Source organism: Myodes glareolus, chromosome 6, assembly GCF_982192425.1.
Source record: "Myodes glareolus chromosome 6, mMyoGla1.1, whole genome shotgun sequence".
Lineage (NCBI taxonomy): Eukaryota > Metazoa > Chordata > Mammalia > Rodentia > Cricetidae > Myodes > Myodes glareolus.
This window is the reverse complement of record NC_142031.1, coordinates 38,695,771-38,716,851: the sequence shown is the minus strand read 5'-3', so window position 1 is coordinate 38,716,851 and position 21,081 is coordinate 38,695,771. Positions and strand designations below refer to the sequence as shown.

The window sequence follows — 21,081 nt, the reverse complement described above, 5'->3', positions numbered from 1 at the left end:
CCAGGGAGATCCATGCTTCCCCCTCCTTGTTAACTTGGCCTCTCTGGGTTTGTAGATTTTAGCACAATTAACCTTTACTCTATGACTAATGTCCACTTGTGAGTGAGTGCATACCATGTTTGTCTTTCTGGGTCTGGGTTACCTCACTCAGGATGATTTTTTCGAGTTCTATCCATTTGCCTGAAAATTTCATGATGTCATTTCTTTAACATCTGAGTTAATACATTGTTTAAATGTACCACATTTACTTTGTCCATTATTTGGTTGAGGTACATCTAGATTGTTTCCGGTTTTTGGCTATTATGAACAAAGCCTCTATGGACATAGTTGAGCAAGTGTCCTCGTTTCAGGATGGAGCAACCTTTGGGTATATGACCAGGAGTGGTATAGCTGGGTCTTGAGGTAGATCAATTCCCAATTTTCTGAGGAATTGCCATATTTATTTCCATAGCGGCTGTTCGTTTACACTCCCACCAGCAGTGGAGGAGTGTCCCCTTGCTCCACACCCTCCCAGCATAGACATTGGTCTTTGATCTCAGTGATCTGAGAGGTGTAAGATGGAATCTCAAAGTTGTTTCGATTTGCATTTCCTAATGACTAAGAGTGTTGAACATTTCTTTAAGTGCTTCTTGGCCATTTGAGATTCCTCTGTTGAGAATTCTCTGATTAGATCTGTACCCCATTTTTTTTCAAGACAGGGTTTCTCTGTGTAGCCCTGGCTGTCCTGGAACTTGTTCTGTTGACCTGGCTGGCTTCAAACTCACAAAGATCCACTTGCTTCTGCCTCCTGTGTGCTGGGATTAGAGTCATGCACCACCATCGCCAGGCTTGTTACCCATTTAATTGAATTATTTGGTTTGCCGATGTCTAACTTTTGAGTTCTTTATATATTTTGGATATTAGCGGTCTGTTGGGTGTGGGGTTGTTGAAAACCTTTCCCCATTCTGTAGGCTGCCGTTTGTCCTGTTGATGGTGCCCTCTGCCTTGCAGTGGCTTTTCAGCTTTGTGAGGCCCATTTATCAATTGTTCATCTTTGTTCCTTCACTACTGATGTTCTGTTCAGGAAGTCATCTCCTGTGCCAATGTGGTCAAGGCTATTCCCCACTTTTTCTTCTATCAAGTTTAATGTATCTGGCTTTATGTTGAGGTCCTTGATCCACTTTCACCTCCGTATTTCTAACACCTGGGATGCTGAAACAGGAGTATAGGGCCACCTTAATCTGTCTTGTGAGTTCAAGACCAGCCTGAGCCATAGAGCAGTGGCCCTAGCTCAACAAGCAAGCAAGCAAGCAAGCAAGCAAGCAAGCAAGCAAGCAAGCAAGCAAGCAAGCACACTAACACTACATGACCTTCTAAACCTTTGCTGATCTCTTAAGATCATCTTAAGATGATCCCCCAGTCAAGTTGGTGGCATATTTTTCTTTATTGTTGTTAAACACACACACGCACAAACATACACAAACATACACACACACACACACACACACACAGACATACACACATACACATATGCACAAATATTTATAAATACAACCCGCTGAGCCCATTTTTGTTGTTTTTGTATACATTGTTTCAAAGCTGACCACTCGGCATTAGACATCCAACAGGGTGGCTCATCCCTGAGAGAGGCTAATTCTCCTCCTGGCATCCATTAGTTGCCTGTAGTTCCTTGTCTGGTGAGTGGGTCCCTGAGAAAACTTCCCCCTTCCTTGTAAACATGTCTGTTGATACTGGCATTGCTCTGGTCTTGTCTATGCAGGCAACAGGAGAGTCTGTGGCACAGCGGATTTCCTGCTATGGGGTCTTACAATTTTCCCCCTCTTCTGAGATGTTCCCTAAGCAATAGATACAGGAACTGTGATACAGATGTACCTACTGGGGCTGGGCTCCACATGCTCCATTTATCTCTGGACTGTTTTTTTTTTTTTAAAAAAAAAAAATCTGCAATCGTCTGTATTTGCTGTTAAATGAGGCTTCTTTGATGGGGTCGGGTGGGCGGCGATAACTACATTTTACTCAGATTTTCTTGAGAACCTGAAACAAATCCAAACTCATTTTTCTGCTTTGCCAAGTAGAGGAAATGAGCAGCCAATGCTGCCGAAGTGGGAAGATGGAGAATGCCCCCGAGGAAATGACCCCGGCATCTGCTGGGGACGTCTGTCTCTCCTCCCCACCCAGGATCAGCTGGGGACGTCTGTCTCTCCTCCCCACCCAGGATCAGCTGGGGACGTCTGTCTCTCCTCCCCACTCCGGATCAGCTGGGGACGTCTGTCTCTCCTCCCCACCCAGGATCAGCTCACTGTGAGTGGCAAACATCCCCCAAGTGTGCCTGGGCCCTTCAAGGTTGACATTTTGTTATCAAACTTGGGAGGCACAGCCTGTGCCCAGATCGGCTCTTCTGTTCTCAGGAAACCAATTGAGAGGCCAGATTAAAAGTGGGAAGCAGCAGATTTACCCAGTGTGGTCACGCTGGGAAGAGGAACAAAGAGGCCCAGAGACCCCGCCAGTGCGTTTTCCGTTTTTTATTTTTTTAAAGACAGTCTCACGAAGCTTACACGCTCACTATTTAGCAGAGAGATGGCCTTGAACTGCTGACCCTCCTGCCCTACCACTCGAGAGCCCAGATTGTGGGCCTGTGCAGCCTGGTTTTTGTCGGGGATGGAACCCAGAGATTTGTGTGTGCAGGGCGAGTCTCCCAACCGAGTTACCCCCAGTCTCTGGAATTTTGTTTTGTTGTTTCAAAACGTTGCCTATTTGGAGCCTAGAATGTTGACATGCTGATAGATAATACAAACTAGTTGGGAGGCAGAGGCAGAAGGCTTAAAAATTGGAGGTCAACCTGCTCAATTTAGGCAGATTTTGTCTCAAGTAAGAAAATTAAAAAAGGGTCAAACAAATCCCTCCCCTCAGGGATCAGGGAACTCTTAGGAAGAGGAACTGGAAAGATTGTAAGAGCCAGTGGGGACAGAAGACACCGGAAACGAGGCCTTGTAGATACAGAAAAGACTGACACACGCATGACATCACAGAGCCTGAAGCAGCACAGGGCCCTTATGGGTCTAAAGCAGATGGGGTCCCGGGGCTGAGAGAAGTGGACACGAGCTCTCCCTAACCCAGAAGCTCTGTACACTGGGTAACTTCTCACAAAGGAAAATTGAGTTTTTTTTTTTTTCAGTGGAGTCTCACTGGTCATATAAATCACACTTATGGGTAGGCCTCACGCCAGGCAAGCATCCTAACAGCTAAGCGGTAGCCCAGCCCAGACTCTGCCAGCTTAGGGTGCTGGCTGCCCATCTTGAGAGTACAGCTTTCTGGGAGCACAGGCTGGTGCTTCGGGAACGATACTTTTTTGGTTGTTGTTGTTTACTGCTGGGTAACTGAGTTCCACAGACTCAGTGGCATGAGAAGGACCCATGGTTATGACCTCAGGCTCTTGAATCAGCAGAGTGGACAGCTGAATCTTCTGCCTAGGGTCTCTCAAGCTGCAATTAGGGGCTTGCCCAGCCCTGGCTTCTTCTCAGAGGTATTTGCCTTGTTAGTGAAATCATTCTGCTACTTCCTTATGGCGGCTTGCTTTATCAGACAGCGGTCAAGATAGGCTCTGCAGCAGCAAGACCAGCACCGAGTTCTTAAGTAATCGGGGACAGTTTGTCCTGTCACCTCTGCCTCTTGCACAAGGATAGCTTTCATAAAAAAAAAAAAAAAGTTTTAATTTGCTCCTAGAAGTACAAAGTTAGCTAAAGACAGCAACTTGTGGTTTTTTTTTTTTTTTAATCCTTTCCCCCTTTTCTTTTAAGAAAGATTTGGTTGTGTGTGGGCATCTCTCTCTCTCTCTCTCTCTCTCTCTCTCTCTCTCTCTCTCCCTCTGTGTGTGTGTGTGTGTGTGTGTGTGTGTGTGTGTGTATAGGTCAGGTGGCAATTTTCTGGGGAGCTGGCTCTTTCCTCCAACATTGTTTCTGAGACAGACCCTCCTGACTCTGTCTCCCGATTCACCACCACAGTGCTGGGGCTCTGGATGCAAACTGAGCTTTTCACGTGGGTCCCAGGCCTGAATTCAGGTTAGCAGCTTGGGTGCCAAGTGTTTTTCCCCAGGAACGCTGTCTGGTCAGCCCTGATTTTACTTTATTTTGTAAAACTTTGAGCAACTTTATATTTTGTCTTGATCCTGTCTTCTTTTTCTTGCCCTCTTCTCCGCCCCCGCTCCCATTTGCCCCTTTTGTTCCCTTGGGTAATTTCATTCTTACTTTGATTTTTATGTCCACACGCAGTGTCACCCTTCCTCCCCTCCTCCCAACCCCGTTAATATAAAATCTAGGGCCCGTAAATGAGAGACCGCAAGGTTTCTGTCTCTCTCAGACTGTCCCCTCTCCCAGCTACGTGTCAGCTGCATTTCCATCTGTTTTCTCAGAGTCTGGCAGTAATCAGCACTCAATAAACATGGACTGAAGGAAAATGGCAACCCTTGGCTAGTTTACTGTGGTGTCGCTGTGGCTTGGCCGCTGGAGTCATTTTGGAAAAGCACAGGCGCTGCTAAGTCCCAGGAATAAGGATGGGGTGGAGGAGCCTAGGGACTATAGGTGCCCTTGTGAACCTTGTTTGGGTTCAGAGCGTGCACTACAAGGGTGTCTTACAAACCTACGATTAGAGGATGCGGGTTCTTATGTCTCCATCAGCCGCAGAAAAGGCGGTTCTTTTTCTTTTGATGACTGCTACAAGAAGGTTTAGACCGAATATGTTTGCAGCGTTGCTCTCTTTTAAACCATAACACCAAGCAAGGCACACACAGCCTCTGCCCCTAGCGTGCGGGGGCTGGAGTTCTGCTGACGCTGGAGTCGTGGGGTTGTTTCTGTGGAGACTCCGTACCTGAGGTTCTGGGTCCAATGGGGACAGAGGCAGACACACCTGGTCAGTCAGCGCTCTGGGCTGGGGCTGGGCACCTGGCAGAGGCAAGATAAGAACTGCAGATCAGAGGCCCAAAGGCCTTCTTCCTGCTGAGCCTGTTCCTGGTAGAGCTGTATCCACGGTCCTAAGGGATGTCTGCTGGTGCTCCGGGGGTGAAGCAGGTGTTCTGCCTGTGAGAACAGAGCTGTATGTGTTGAAGGAGCTCACGGATAAGGTTTCTTTTCTTTATATCCCCCGCCTCCCCAATCTCAAGGATCACAGGTTGGCTACAAACTCACTAAGTATCAAAGACTGAGAAGTTTTCATCTGGATTCAGCCTCCCCATTCCTAAATTTGCTGTGTAGCTGAGACTGGCCAGTCTTGAGATTGTCACTGTACTTGGCTATAAGGTTTATTTATTAAAATGTAACCTCCGAACTTTGATGCACGTGGCAACTATTTTTTTTATATGAGTACAAAGGTGAATAAGAAACAACTTTAGGGGGCATGAAGAGATGGGCCCGCAGTTAAGAGCATTAACTTATAACTCCAGGTCCAGAGGATCTGATATCCTCTTCTGGTCTCTGGGGCACCTAAATTCACTCACTCACACACACATTAAAAAAGAAAAAAACAATATAGTCTAGGCACAAATAAATAGAAAAGCTTGTGAACCGTGTAAATGTAAAGGGGAGGCTGAGGAAAGATGGTACCCAAAGGGTTCACTGATGGGAGTGTGACATTTCTCGGGCAGATATCCTGGAGTCACGGAGGGCTGCTGAATGGAGCCTTGATAGATTCAACCTTAATTAGTGTTCTTGAATGACAGTACAACGGATAAAGTGGTTCTGCTTATTTATCCACCCACCCTTCCATCCATCCATCTACCCACCCACCCATCCATCCATCCATCCATCCACCCATCTATCCACCCACCCTTCCATCCATCCATCTACCCACCCATCCATCCATCCATCCATCCATCCATCCACCCATCTATCCACCCACCCATCCATCCATCCATCCATCCATCCATCCATCCATCCACCCACCCACCCACCCATCCATCCATCCATCCATCCATCCATCCACCCATCTATCCATCCATCCATCCATCCATCCATCCATCCATCCATCCATCCATCCATCCACCCATCCACCCACCCACCCATCCATCCATCCATCCATCCATCCATCCATCCATCCATCCACCCACCCATCCATCCATCCACCCATCCATCCATCCATCCATCCATCCATCCATTCATCTTTTGAGTTGGGAATCTTGTTTTGTTGCCTAGGCGGGCCATGAATTTCTGGGCTCCAGTGATCCCCCTGCCTCTGCTTCCTGACTAGCTGGGATGGCAGATGTGTGTCACTTGGCTTAACTTCATAGGACATTAAGTTCCAGAAGCCGAGCCAGTGAATTTCAAGTCCAGTCTATGGCACAGTAAGGTGTCGCGGCAGGCTATTTCAGAGCTGGGAGCCGGTGAGAAGGCTCGGTGGGCAGAGGTGCTCGATGCCAAGCCTGACAACTTGAGTTCTGTCTCTGGGACCCACGCGGTAGAAGGAGAGATCAGACTCTGGAAAGTTGTCCCCTCCTGCCCCCACATCAGACACAATAAATAAAGAAGTAAACAACATATAATTAAACCTTGGGCTTGGGTCATGGGGCAACACTTAGTGGCTGTGTGACTTTAGAGAGAGGACCATAAATCTTTGCAAGCCTCAGTTTCCCCGCCTGCAAAGAGCCATTGCTATTGAGTCACGTGTCTCTCAGCTGGTCCTCTCTGATTATCTTTGAATGGGGACAGGATAGCTTTGGCTCAGGACTTGGTCTAGCTGGTCTTGTCTGGGTTCCCAGTGACTTTGCTCTGTCTCGGTGCAGAGGCCAACTCTCAAGTCCTCATGGCTGTGACCCTGCAGCCACCTGCAGACCACTCTTCTCCCTCACAAGCCCCCCCTTTTTTTTTACAAGGCCCTTTCCTCTGCTGGCTTCTACTCTGTGGATTTCCCAACAGCCCCAGCCCACCAGTTCTCATAGTCCTGTTCCGACCAACCGCTCTTCTGCCTGCTGACACCTCAGAGTCAGATGGCCCCAGGCCAAGGCAAGATCTCTTCCCTTCCACTGGCATTCAGTCCCTTGGACAGCTCAGTCTTATGACTTTAAACGACATTTAAAGAGTAGCGATGCTGTTGTTTTTATCTCTGGCCCTGACCTCTTCCAAACTTCGGACTATTTTTTTTTCTTTTTAAAATTGAGACGGAGTCTCTCTGTGTAGCCTGGCTGTCCTGGAACTCACTCTGTAGACCACGCTGGCCTCAAGCTCAGAGATCGGCCTGCCTTTGCCTCCCCAGCACTGGGATTAAAGGCGTGTGTCATCACTGCCCAGCTCAGACTCTTTTTATTAAAGATTTATTTGTATTAGTTCTCATTCTCTCTCTCTCTCTCTCTCTCTCTCTCTCTCTCTCTCTCTCTCTCTCTCTCTCTCTTTGTTTTTAGTCTCTCTGTAGGTGTCTGTGGAGGACATAAGAGGAATTAGACCTCTGGAGTCTATGTGGTTACAGGTTGTTGTGCGCTACCCCACATAGGTGCTAGGAACTGAACTCTGGTCCTCTGGAAGAGCAGTAAGCTCTCCTGGATGCTGAGCCATTATTCTAGCTCCATGAGCTACAGATTCCTGTAGCACCCATGGCTGGACCTCACCACTGGCCATCCATGTCACCTCTCAGCTCCACAGGCAAACACCAGACTTGGGACTTTCTGCTCCAGTCATGCTTTGCCAATCTTCCCTGTCTCTGCTGAAAGCGAGCTCATGTGTTTGTCATCAGATCCTCCTTTCCTCTTCCCAGTGTCATCCGGTGGAAGACCACGGCTCCTCAGTCTGGTGACGCTGACTCTGTTCTGTTAATCAGATTATCCTGGTGAGGTCCTAACCAGCCTTCTTGTGTGGTGTGGCCCATCAAAAGTTCTCCACAGCTGCCAGAGGATCGTTTCTATTTTTGAAATCTTTTTGCTTTATTATTTATTTAGTAACTTTGGCGTAGGACTGGTCAGAGGACCATTTGTGTGAACTGATTCTGGGGGTAGAGCTCAGATCACCAGTCCAGACAGCAGGTACCTTTACCTTCTGGGCCAGTGCCGCAACCCTTTAATACAGTTCCTCATGTTGTGGTGACCCCCAACTTTAAAATTACTCTTGTCACTTCTTCAACTGTAATTCTGCTGCTGTTATGAGTCATAACGTAAATAGTTTTGGAGATGGAGGTTTGACAAAGGGGTTGCAACCCCCAGGTTGAGAACCACTGCTCTACGCCCTAGCGTGTTCTTTTTAACATACCAAAGACATCTCATTGTACTCCTCCCTAGTTTAGCTTTGGCTGTATCGCCTCAAGAGCCCGAGCCTAGCGCCTGTGCTACCACTTTAAGAATCCTTCTGCACCCTCCTGGTTTTTGAACCCCGACCCCCACCTGAACTTTGCCTCCCGCTGTCTTCAGCTGTCCTCATCTGATAAGCTGACCTTCTTGCTGTCCAGCCAACGCATTGAGGGCCATCCTGCCGCAGGGACTTTGCTCTGCGACTGCTTTCCCTGCCTCCTGACTACCTCCAGGGTGAAGGGATGCTCTTTCCTCAGGGAGACCCACTTTGTCCCTCACCTCCTTCACAGACGTTCCAGACGTGTAGTGGTTTTCCTGGTCCTCCAGTTTAAAACCCAAGCTTGGCTTCCAACGCCTGAATCAGGTGGCTCATAACTGCCTGTGCCTCCAGCTCTAAGGATCTGATGCCATCTTCAGGTCTCTTCAGCCACCTGAACACACACACACACACACTCACACATGCACGATCAAAAGTAAAAAAAAAAAAAAAATTTCAAAAAAGGGTTTAAACATGGTTTTAAAGACGTGCTTGTTTTTCATTTCGTCATTCACTTCACATTGGCCCGCTCCGGTTGCTCAGGACCGTGGTCCAGAGCTGGACTGGTTATCTGACTTTAACAGATGGGGATACAGCGTGCATAGAAGAGGGAGGCTGAGCTGGAGGCAGAATGTAGACGCCTTGTTTACATTGGTAAACCAGCTGCGTGGGTGGAACTGTGTTTAAATGATTCCAACAGCAAGGTTGTAGGCTGAAGCCTAGTGGGATGGGTTTCCTTTGGAATTCAAGAAGCTCGAGAAATTGAGGCCATGCAGAAATGGGAAGATTTCCCGTGAGATCGGGTGTCAGTTGGACAGTTGTTCTTAAGCCCCAGGTCTCCGCCCCCTCGTATCCGGCCCGAGCTCAGGTTGCTGAGCCAATAGCTCTCACAGAATAGTGGGCTTGTTTGCCACTGGCCGTCCCTCACTGCTGTCTCCCTCCCTCTGCTCTCATGTGAGTGCATGTGACCTGGTCAGGTGCTGCTCCTGTGGACGGCAGTATGGTGAGGGGCAGCTTCAGCCAGCTGGACGCTTACCTGTCTTGTGTTTGGAGATTTCTTTTTTAGTGTATGTGTGCATGTTTGTGTATGTGGAGAGGTCAATATCTAGTGTCTTACTTTATTAATTTCCTATATGCATATATATGTTTGTATATGTGTGTGTGTGTGTGTGTGTGTGTGTGTATTTGGTAGGCTCTTTCCCTGAACTGGCTGGAGCTTGCTAATTTGGCTACACTGGACCCCAGGGATCCCCCGTCTTGCTTTCCCAGCATTAGCTCTATTCTTTGTGCCCCCTCACCAGGCTGTTTGTACGGGCGCTGGGAATCTGAACTCAGGACCTTATGTTTGTACAGCACTTTATTGAACCCTCTCCCCATCTTGTATCCAGAGACCCCGTTTAGCACTTTGGAACGTGGGGTGCTGCTACTGAGCACACCATGTGCAAACAGCGTTTATCATTACTTCAGGATTTTGTATTTTTTGGTTTACATGTCGGCTAAAGTTTATTTGTAACCTACAGATCTGTATCCCTGGTGCTCCGGCGGCCATCTCCAGATGTGTGTGAAACTGAAAATTTTGAATCACCAGTGCGTGCATTCCGCTTTGAGACTGAGCACATTGGGCCCTGCCTTTTCCTTCTGCACACATCTGTCCTTCCTGTGGTATGTTTATTGTGCTGTGGTTTTTATTTTTATTTATTTTTAATTTTTTTATCAACTAGATACAAGCTAGGTTATCTGGGAAGAGGCAACCTCAATTGAGAAAAATGACTCCATCATATTGACTTATAGGTAATATATGGGGTATTTTTTGATTAATAATGAATGTGGGAGGAACCAGTCCACTGTGGGTGGTGCCATCCCTGGACAAAGTGTTCTGAGTTGCATAAAAAAGTGAAGTTAAGCAAGCCACTGGGGAGCAATCTAGTAAGCAGCATTCCTCCATGGTCTCTAGTTGGAGGAGGGCCACTTGCTTCCCGGCTGCCTGGCAGCTTAAACCCAAAAATAATTACACAGAAACTATATTATTTAAGTCACTGCTTGGCCCATTAGCTCTAGTCTCTTATTGGTTCTTACATTTTAATTTAACCCATCTCCATTAATCTGTGCATCACCATGAGGTCATGGCCTACCAGCAACGTTTCAGTATGTCTGTCTCTGGCAGCTCCATGGCTTCTCTCTGACTCCACCCTTCTTTCACTCAGCATTCAGTTTCGTTCCTCCCCTCTCCTCCACCTAGCTCTGTTCCTCTATAGCTCTGCTATAGGCCCAAAGCAGTTCCTTTATTAACCAATGATATTCACAGCATACAGAGGGGAATCCCACATCAGTCTTTGCTTTAGTTCCTATATCCAAGTTCCTGCCTTGAACTTCTGTCCTGATTTCCATTTCATGATGAACTTTAAACTGTAAGCTGAAACAAATCCTTTCCTCCTCAGGCTTGTTGATGCTTTACCACAGCAACACAAAAAGTAACTAAGATTATCTATCTTTCTGTCTGCCTATCTATCTATCATCTATCTGTCTATCTATTATCTATCTATCTATCTATCTATCTATCTATCTATCTATCTATCTATCTATCTATCTATCTATAAGAATCTCCTACAGCTCAGGCTGGTTTCAAACCTGCTGTGTGACCAGGATGACTTGAACTCTCAATCTATCTGCCTTCACTTTCCCAGTGTTTGTACTACAGGTGTGCTCCACTGAGCCTGGTGATCAAAACCAAGAATTTCCTGCATGTTAGGCAAGCATCCCACCAGCTGAGCAGTGTTCCCAGCCTCCTGTGGCCTGCTAACATACATGTTTTGCCTTTTTTGGGGTTGGTGATTTTACTTTGTGAAATGACTCCAAGTGTGGCTCAGGAAAGCTGGCTGCGTCCTACACAGAAGAGTGTTAGGTACTTATAGAGAAAGCACCAGCATTGAGCTTTGACAGGACATTCTGAACAGACAGCCTTGCAGCAGAAGCACATAAATTATGAGTGTGCTTGGTTGACTGATGCAGAGTGGCAAGACCAGAGACTGACAAGAACCCAGTCTTCTATTTCCCCCAGAGAGCAATGGTTCAGAATTTACTGCTCAATGTTTGTAGCAACTTTATGCAGCATGCCATAAATACTGACAACAGATTGTACATTGACACACACACAACCCAGGCTAACATCTTTCAGAAAAGACTCCAGAAGGCAGTGCCTTTTGTAAAGGACATGTGCTCCCGTTCTTTCCTTTAACTTCTCCGTCTCTGAATTGCGTGATGTATAGTTCACCCTCTTGTATGTCTGACCTTCATGCTTGAACTCTGAGAGCAGTCTCGGGCACTCCTTTGAGTAGCACCTTTTCATAAACGAATACTTAATGTCTGCTGAGAGATGCTCCAAGACAAAGAGCTAAACCCGGCCTTACAGAGCACACACACTGTTCAGCCTCTGAGGCTGCTGGGGGAATCGGGGTTGCTGCTGTTGATCCTAGAGGCTTTGTATAAGAGGAATACAGCAGACAGTCAATGCCCTACAGGAGCAGGAGCCAGCTGTGAGCTGCTTTCTGGCACTGTGGCTTCAACCATGGAGGTATGCTGGGAGCTTTCACGTGTGAGCTAAAGGAACAATGCCTCTGTCCAGTATTCGGATTAGTCTGTGCAGGACCCAGGTGCTCATGGACTTTAAAACTTTGCAAGTGACCCCAACACAGACACAGCGAGAGCCTCTGCCCTTGAGAACTCAGAAGACACAGGCCACCAAGTCTACCTGGAGCCTGGTTCTTCAGCTGAGTCTCAACCAGTGCCTGGTAACATCCTTGGCATCCTTTGGACTCCCCTTCTCTTCCTGGCCAGCTCATCAATAGGGCAGGCATGGGGCAAGCTCACAGATGTTGGTTGCTGCTGCTTTTTCCCCCTCTTGAGTTGAGGTTTGAATGGAAAAGGATGCTGAAGTGGGGGCTGGAAAACAGCATTCTGCTTTGGGAAGGCAGATCTCCCTAGACTCAGAAGCTTTTTTTATCCTATAGTAGTTTGTGTTTTTAGTTATGTTTTCTTCTCAGGTTCCTGACCCACCCAACTCTCCCATGGTGTATCTAACATTGTCTGTTTTATTTTGAGCAAAGTGAGTTGAATTCTTTCTTGTGAACCACCAGGAAAATCTACCATCTTACTTCTTTGGCATCATCCACGTCCCATACACAAGGGTTTGCGGGCCACCTTTGGCAATTCCAGGGAAGCATCCCAGCATCCCAGAGAGCAGCATTGTGTACCTCCACATCATCTCAGCCCTCAGCAGCTGTCAGATCTTGCTGCAGGGAAGGAACCTTCAGGATGTGTCTTCTAAGACATCCCTTGCTACTTCAAAGGTCCCTGGAGTACGTCAAGCTCATGTTTCACGATCTCCTTCAGTTTGCATATCTCAGAATAAATGGCTCACTCGCAGTACCAAAGAAACCTTAAGCAAGATTTAAAACAAATAGAAAATTTAAAACAAGAGCTATGATTGACAGGCAGTGTAGGCTTCTCTGGAAGTGTCATTGGGAGGTTGGCAATGCCCACCAACAGGTTTATGTCTGTCAGACTTTGCCAAGTTGGTCTGGCTATGTTGGAGTGAGACAGAACTGAGGCCAAGATGACGTGCCCCATTACTTCCCCTCACCCCCCTCTACAGGCTTGTCTTCCCACTGAATCAGAGCGCAGTTCTCTGTGGTTTTGCGTAGGCTCTAGTCATGACATCACAGTTTTATTTTACGTTTATTTGTATGTGTGAGTGCACGTCTGTGGGTGAGGAGGTCAGAGGACATCTTGTGGGAGTTGGTTCTCTTTTTCCACCATGTGGGTCCTGGGGACTGAACTCAAACTCAGGTTATCAGGGTTGGCCGTTGACGCCTTCACTTGCTGGGCCATTGTGCCAGCCCAGTAAAACAGAATGACCATAACTGGCGTGTGCCTTTGGGTGTGCCCATCTCTCTGTCTTGGCTGTGACCATGCACTACCAAGGGGACTCTTGGCTTAGCTCTGGGGTGTCATCTGAAGAGGGAAGGGAAGTTGAGAGAACACTTCTCAGCCCAGAGATCTGTGGACAATAGATCAATGAGGAGCTCCTAGGAGAGGCGGGAAGGGCTTCTGCAGGGACAGGAGAAAGGAGAGGCTGGGAAATTAGCTTTAATTGTGAACTTGTTACAGTCTAGCACAGTGCTTTTCAACCTTCCTAAGGCTGTGGTCCTTTAATACAGTTCCTCATGGTTGTGATGACCCCCAACCATAAGATTATTTTTGTTGCTACTTAATAACTGTAATTTTGCCTCTTGTTATGAATTGTAATGTAAACATCTCTGTTTTCCAATGGTCTTAGGCAACTCCTGTGAAAGAGACATTTGGCCCCAAAGGGGTCGCAACCCAGAGGTTGAGAACCACTGGTCTAGAGTCATATTAGAGGAAACACTCACCTGAGGAGTTGACTAGATAAGATTGGCCTTATGGATATGCCTATGGGAGATCATCTTGATTTTATTAATTGATGCAGGAGGGCTCAGGCCACTGTGGGCAGCACCATCCCTAGCCAGGTGATCCTGTGCTGTACAGGATGTGAGTGAGCCGGAGAGAAATCCGACGTGCAGCGTTCCTCCACGGTTTCTTCTCCAGGTTCTTGCCTGGAGTTTCCCCCTGGATTCTTTCAATAGAGGACAGGACATGGAAGTGTGAGATGAAATAAGTCATTTTCCCACCAAAACTGCTTCTGGTTAGAGTAACAGCAACAGAAAGTAAAGTAGGGTAGGAAATTTTACCCAAGAGGACCTGTCCCTAATCTCTTGTTAAAGGTGCTGACAGGAACAGAAACTATTAGAAAAACCAGGGAAATGAGGGGTGCCGTGGCCTCAGGATTCATCTCCGAAATGCAGGAATTGTGCCGTGGGACTTTTAAGAGGGGCTCAGGCCATGACATCTTTTCTGTAGGGGTGGCATTAAGGTTTTTTAGGCAACGGGCTCATCCAAGGTTGGGGATGTAGCTCAGTGGGTAGAGTGCTTGCTTAATAGACATGAAGCCCTGGACGTCATCGCTAGAGCCATGCACACTGATGGCGCATGCCTACTATCCCAGCATTCAAGTAGCAGAGGTGGGGATCAAAAACTCAAGGCTATCCTCATCTACACAGCAGGTCTGAGGCCAGTCTGAACTGAGACTATCACAAAAAAGAGGCCGGGGAGGGGCTCACACAGCACTCGGCTCAATGGCTCTTCTGCTTTCTGTCACATGAGGATGTAGCAAGAAGATCCCAAAGATCCATTTCATTTTGGACTCTCTATTTCAATTCTCTTTGAATTAACCAATCTACGTAAATTTCTGTGGATGCACACTAACCCAAGACAATGGATGGCCTTTACCCACAGGTGGGGAGACTCAAACACTGCCATTGCCTCCTTCCCTGGCTCTCTGGGAAAGATGGGCTGGGGGCTGTAGCGAGTCCTTTGCTGGTTTGAGCCCGCAAATGTCTTGTCTCAAGGGAGTTGACAATGAAGAGTTCAGCTACTGTCCAGATGGGTCAGATTATACTTTTTAGTAAACAAGAGAAGAACTCAGCAAATGAGGCTTCTTCTGCACAGGATTCTGAGAGGGGATGGAGGAGGAGCTGTGAGAGATGATCACACATCAGTGGGTGGAGGAGGAGCTGTGGAGATTACACATCAGTTTATGCCTGGGTAGAGTGGGCAGGAAGTACTAGAGGATCTCTTGTGTTGTCGGGAGCTTGGTAGAGTCTGGAGAGTCCCAATTCCAGCTGATGCTAACATTCTCTATCCCCTCACCAGGTCACCAGTGCCAGGGAGAAGTCCCGGCTGAGCGGGGTTCCAGCTGATGCCAACATTCTCTATCTCCTCACCAGGTCACCAGTGCCAGGGAGAAGTCCCGACTGAGCGGGGTTCCTTGAATCTGGCTGGATCCAGCGATGTTCCGATGAGCCTTGCTCCTGTCACGTGGATTTCCAGTGTGTTTGGGAGACCTGGCACATGCCCTTCCCCTCACAGAGGGTTACGCCACACTGTGAATCAGAGAGTTGAAGTTCGGGGCTGGGGAGGTGGCTCAGGAGGTAAAGGGCCTGCTGTGCAAGGCTGAGGACCCGAGTTCAGATCCCCGATCTCCATGTGAAAAGCCGGTTGTAGTGGCACAAGTCTGTGATGTCAAGTTTGGGTCCTGGCACAGCCTAGCTGAGACAGGGATCTCTGGATTCGCTGAGAGGCCCACCTCAAGAAATAAGGCAGAGTTTGATACTTAACCTCTGACTCATGCAAACACACATCTACACACAAACATGTGTACACACTTAAAAAAAAGAAGGAAAATTAAAAAATTTCTAATTAACAACAACAACAAAAAGGGGGCTGGAGAGATGGTTCGGTGCTTAAGAATGGTCGGTATACCTGCAGAGGACAGAAGTTTAGTTCCCAGCACCCATGGCAGATGGCTCACAACTGTCTGCCACAACTGCTCACAGGACACAGACTCCTTCTTCTGATCTCTGTGTGTGAGTGCACACACACACACACACCACACACATGTGCACACACATACATCACACACACGTATGTGCACACACAGGACACAAATAAGAATAAAACAAATCTTTAAAAATAAAACAGAAAACAGATAAGCCCTGTTAGTTTTGTTGGGCTCCCATCTCCCTTTTACATTAGCTTTTATTACCATCCAAGCATCTTAATGAATCCACTCAATGATGGGTAGAACACATGTGTCTGCATCATAAGTTCCTGTCCAGTTCTTTATGTAATCTGAGCCCTGCAGTGTGGGTCTCTCTCTGCCCCACCTCACATGCCAGCTCTAGGTGTCCTAAAATCTTGGTCATGGTCATGCTATGTCTGCCCTTCTAGGGCAGTTCTTCAGCTGTGGTCTAATACAGGGGCTGGTCTGGGCAGGGCTGTCCTTTTCTTCCTAGACTCTATCCTAGGATCCACCTTTCCTTTCTTAGTGCCAGTGTCCTTTGCAGAGCAAATACAGAGGTGAGGCTACTGCCAGCCATAAACAAGGTGAGACAAAACAAAACAAAAACAAACAAACAAAAACTAAAGAGGGGTCAGGTAGGCACTGAGAAGGTAGCTTAGTGATGGGGGAATTTAGCTGACATGTGCAAGGCCCTGGGTTCAATCCCCAGCATTGGAAAAAAGAAAGAAATGAGAGAGACAGAGAGAGGAAGCTATAGATAGATAGGTAGATAGATAGATAGATAGATAGATAGATAGATAGATAGATAGATAGATAGAACTGAACAGGAACCTAGAATTTCCCCATCTCTGTCGGGCATCTTTACCTTGAACCAGAGCCTCCTGCAGCAGGAGTCGGAGGCAGTTAGATCCTCTTATACCGGAAGATCTCTCTGTCTGTCTCTCTCTGTCTCTCTGTCTCTCTCTGTCTCTCTCTGTCTCTGTCTCTCTGTCTCTCTCTCTCTCTCTCACACACACACACACACACACATACCCTATAACTGTGGGCCACCTCTGCTTTGTCCTCTTTAGCTAGGACAACTCACAGGCAAGAGACCCTTGTCTTGGGTCTGAAGAACAAAGATTTTACCCACAAACACCTGGGTGTCCTGGGTACAAAGACTTGAAGTCATACGAAGCACTAAATGTAAGAAAGCAATTTCGATGTCACCAAACAAGGGGCTGCAGGTAATGAGGCATCTTCAGGAAGCTTTCAAGATGGGGCATCAGCAACTTAGCTCCAGGAGCTCAGCTGCAGTCAGAAGCTTCTGTTGATTGGGCCCAGAGTCTGGGCCGGGGCCAGTGTCGGGGAGAAGGATGGATCAAGGTTGACTTAGGTGACTCTCGACAGCTCTGCTTTTGAAGTACGGAAATCGTCTTCCCTTTGAGCATTCCCCTTTACAGAAGGACGCTGCCATGGAGAGATGGGAACCAGCAGGTGTCACTGACACCGTCTCTGTGCCAGGTTAGAGCTGGGCAGTGCGTGTGAACATCAGAGGAAGAGAAGGAACGGAGGGACTGAGGACAGATGCTGCGGGCTGAATTCAGCATCCTCCCAGAAGGCGAAATGCCCCAGATAGAAAGGAGGGTCACAGGATAGAAAGGCTTTCAGAAAGGCTAGCCCACGGCTTCTTAAATGTCCCTCACATTTGGAGAGATGGGAGGCCCCTCACAGGGTGGCCTTCTCCAGATGTCTGTCTGTAGTTGCTTCAAGCCTGGGCAAAAGCTACACGTTTATACCTGTTGGAATAAATATGGATGTGTGGAAGGGTCCATTATAAGGTGAATGAAGTGAGAATAAAACTCACAAAGAACTCAGCTTTTCAGCCCCTTTTCCCATTGAAGTTCCATGATAATTTTGTATCTATTCGGAGCCAGAAGCCTTGTAGAGATGAGTGTGCTGGCCAGAACTGGAGATCAAAGAAAGCACATCTTAGAGCAGCTAGGCTATGCTCTCTGGGGCTAGAAGAAGGGATCTGGAGGGCAGTACTCTCTAAAAGAGCTGCACCAGAGAGGCTGGAATTCAGGGTCCCTTGGTCCAAGCTTTGGTGTGCTTATGGCTGCCTGCATGCTATGCATGATGGGTGAACTGGAGACACATTGGTCCTGCCTTCATGAAGTGCACAGTCTGGTGAGGAAGCCAGATTCTGAGTTAGTAATTTTCAAGGCATGTGTGTATGCGTGTGTGTGTGTGTTGGAGGGGACTAGCTATGATCTGTCTGGGTTTAGGAAGAGCCTCCCTGAGGAAGCGTGATTCTAGCCAATGTCAAGCAGAAACCAGAGTGAAGTCTGATGAGTAGGCTCTGTGGAGTCTGAATCAGCAGATGGAGAGATCCAGAGCCATGTAGGTGCTTTGCAAACATCAGGCGGATGATGAGGGAATCGGGGATCTGGTGCACAGGGTACTGAGCGAAAGTCTGTCCTGCAGGGAGTGATTCTGTTATAGCGAGCTGAAGCAGTTCTGGTTGCAGCCTTAGAAGAAAAACATTCAGTGACATGAGATGTCCAGAGACGTAAACAAGAAGGGAAGGACATAATTTTATGCCCATGGCAATAGGGGGTTATTGAAAGGACTGAAGGGGCCCCTGCTGTCCTGTGTGACTTGTATTTTTAAAGATTATTTACTTTCATGTGTATGCATCTGGCTGTAGGTACACCCACTCTGTGTTCAGGTGCCCATGGAGGCCTGGAGATGGCATTGGCTCTGCATGAAACTGGCTTTTACAAAAGGCTGTGCTAACGTAGGCACTGGGATTGAACCTAGGTCCTCAGCAGCAGCAGCAAATGCTTTTGGTCACCAAGCCCAGCCCCACATTTCAGTTTTAAATGCATAAAAGCTGGCAACCCGGGGATAGCTAGGTAAAAGGTCTAGCAACTGTCCACATCCCGTGGTGCCTCTTTAACCTTCATCCACTATGGACTATTAAGTTCCTCTCTGTAGTTATTTCAGCTTGGGCCACTTCCTTTCAAGGTGACCATGGTTTTAGTGGTTTTATTCCTCAGCTGAGCTAAGAGGACCTGGTGAGCCTGAGGACATGTGCCCAAACCTTGTCCTGTCTTGGCATGTTTACACGGTGTTCACACAGGCACAGACGAGGTGAGAGGGCCAAGGAGGAATCCTCATGGCCTGGCTGTTCTCACAGAGCTAGATCTGTGCCCAAGGTCACCAGAGGCTAACAATGGGAGAACTCTGAACTGGGCTTCCTTTATCAAAGCTTTTAGCACTCACTAAACCTCGGGACAGTTAGCTATCTTAATGTTCCGTCATTTGGTTTCTGGTGGAGACGACCCAACATGCCATGGTAGTGTAGTAACACACATTTCTGTCTTTAAAGAAGGGAGATAAGAAGTCACTGTGTGGACACTGGGGTGTGGGAAGCTGCCACGGCTCCCACCGTGCACTGAGTGTCTTTGCCTCTTAATGTCTATAGCTCCAGGCCCCTGTCACAGACAGACCAACCCTCTGGCCCTAGCTGCAGCTTCCTCGCTATGGAAACTCTCACCACAGCCAGATGGTGGCCATGGAGGCTTGCCTGTCCCTCTGAACTCCTGTGTTCTGGGTGCTCACGCTAGCTTCCAGGACAGACACACCCTCTTACAGTAACTAGAGATCCAGGCCAAACCTTTGGTCTCTGTACTTCACAGTCTGCTCTCACATTGATAGATCCAATTGAGAAGGAAAATTGTTTTGTTTTCTTTGAGACAGGGTCTTGTTATGTAGCCCAGGCTGGACTTGAACTTGGGATCCTCCCAGCTCACCCTCCCGTGCGTTGGAACTGTGGGTGTGCAGCACTGGTGTTTCTTCAGACCAACAGAAGCCCTAACCAAGGCTCTGGGGGCTGGGCTGGCTTTGTTTGTACAAAAAGCGGATTTTACTCTGCCCAGTCCTGTGTTATTTCGTATTTATATGTTTACTGGGTCTCTTAGGGAGAATCCAAGTGAACTGGTAAGTGTAGAATTAACTGCTTTGACTGTTCACAGAGTGGGGTCAGCATTTCTTACCTGTTGGTCCCCTTTCTGTTCTCCTGGGCCTTGCAGTGACTCACAAAGCCTCAGAACGGTTGTCCAGGATTGGGTGGGCCTAAGAAGAGTATTACCGCATATCTGTCATCTGACTCAGGGGAGCTCGATTGCCTGGATTGTAAGCTCTGGATCTCCTTCCTTTCCTGGTGTGTGTGTGTGTGTGTGTGTGTGTGTGTGTGTGTGTGTGTGTGTTGTATGTACTTGTTTGTATGTGTGCGTGCAGATGCAGGTTGGCCTTGGGTTTCCTCTGTCATGCTCGACTTTACTTTTTGGGGCAGGGTCTTTCAGTGACCATGAAGTTCATCCATTTGGCTAGGCTGGCTGTCCAGTGAGCACGAGGGATCCTCTTGCCTCTGTGCCCTTGCTCCCAGCATTGTGGTTATAGATTCTCTAAGCCCAGCTTTTATGTGGATGTTGGAGAGCCAAACCCAAGTCCTCATGTTCCCACAGCAAACAAACCGTCTTTCCAGTCCCTCTGGAGACTTCCATGGACTCCTTCCCAGTCATTTCCTTGGCTCAGATGCACCCAGTTGGGATGTGGCCAACTTTGGCACTGTTCATTCTTAAGTGTAAGGTTTAGGATGACAGAGATGGTTCAGTTCATAGAGTGGTTGCCACAGAAGCCTGATAACCTGAGCTGGAGTCTCGAGAACCCATATAAAAGCCAGACATAGTAGCATGTCTGAAATCCCAGGCCACTTCTTCTGGGATGGCTCATGGGCCAGCTATGCTGGTATACAGCTATGCTGGTATACGCAGCCGGGAATGAGAGAGACGCTGTCTCAAAGTGGACAGTGAGGATTGCCTTCTGACCCTCACATATACACTGTGGTAGCATGCATGAGCACACACTGACACACACATACATGCATGAGCAGAAACATATACCACACACACATTAAGAAGACTTTTTCCCCACTATTTTTGCACAATGAATTGATTGCACAATTCTCAATTGTGTGGGTGACAATGTCATGTCAGAACGTCAAAAGGTTGGACACCCCTGATGGTTGTTACTGTTATTGGACTACCCTTCTACACGTTGGGCTTTTAAGAGCCTTATTTAAGTCTAGAAACAGAAGTGTCTGGGGTCCTGTGTCTAACAGGGACTCTAGGCTCTTACACAAGTGTGACAAGGAAGGGAGCCTGTGTGAACAAGGAGCTGACACCTTGTTCTTCCCAGGGCTCTGAGCCACACACTAAAGAGAAGCAGTCTGGATTCTACACTGAGTTGGGGAGTACTTTTACTAGGGGATGTGTGAATCCATCACCTCCACAACATAGC

At 47.7% G+C, this 21,081-nt stretch overlaps 1 long non-coding RNA gene across 1 annotated transcript; it reads left to right on the top strand.

Moving 5' to 3' along the window:
• The first annotated feature begins 2,078 nt into the window (after nt 1–2,078).
• Nucleotides 2,079–16,709, top strand: LOC125388481 (uncharacterized). The gene is made up of 3 exons (XR_007228244.3): nt 2,079–2,301; nt 9,818–9,959; nt 15,087–16,709. It is a non-coding gene; the product is annotated as an uncharacterized LOC125388481 (long non-coding RNA).
• Nucleotides 16,710–21,081: the final 4,372 nt, after the last annotated feature.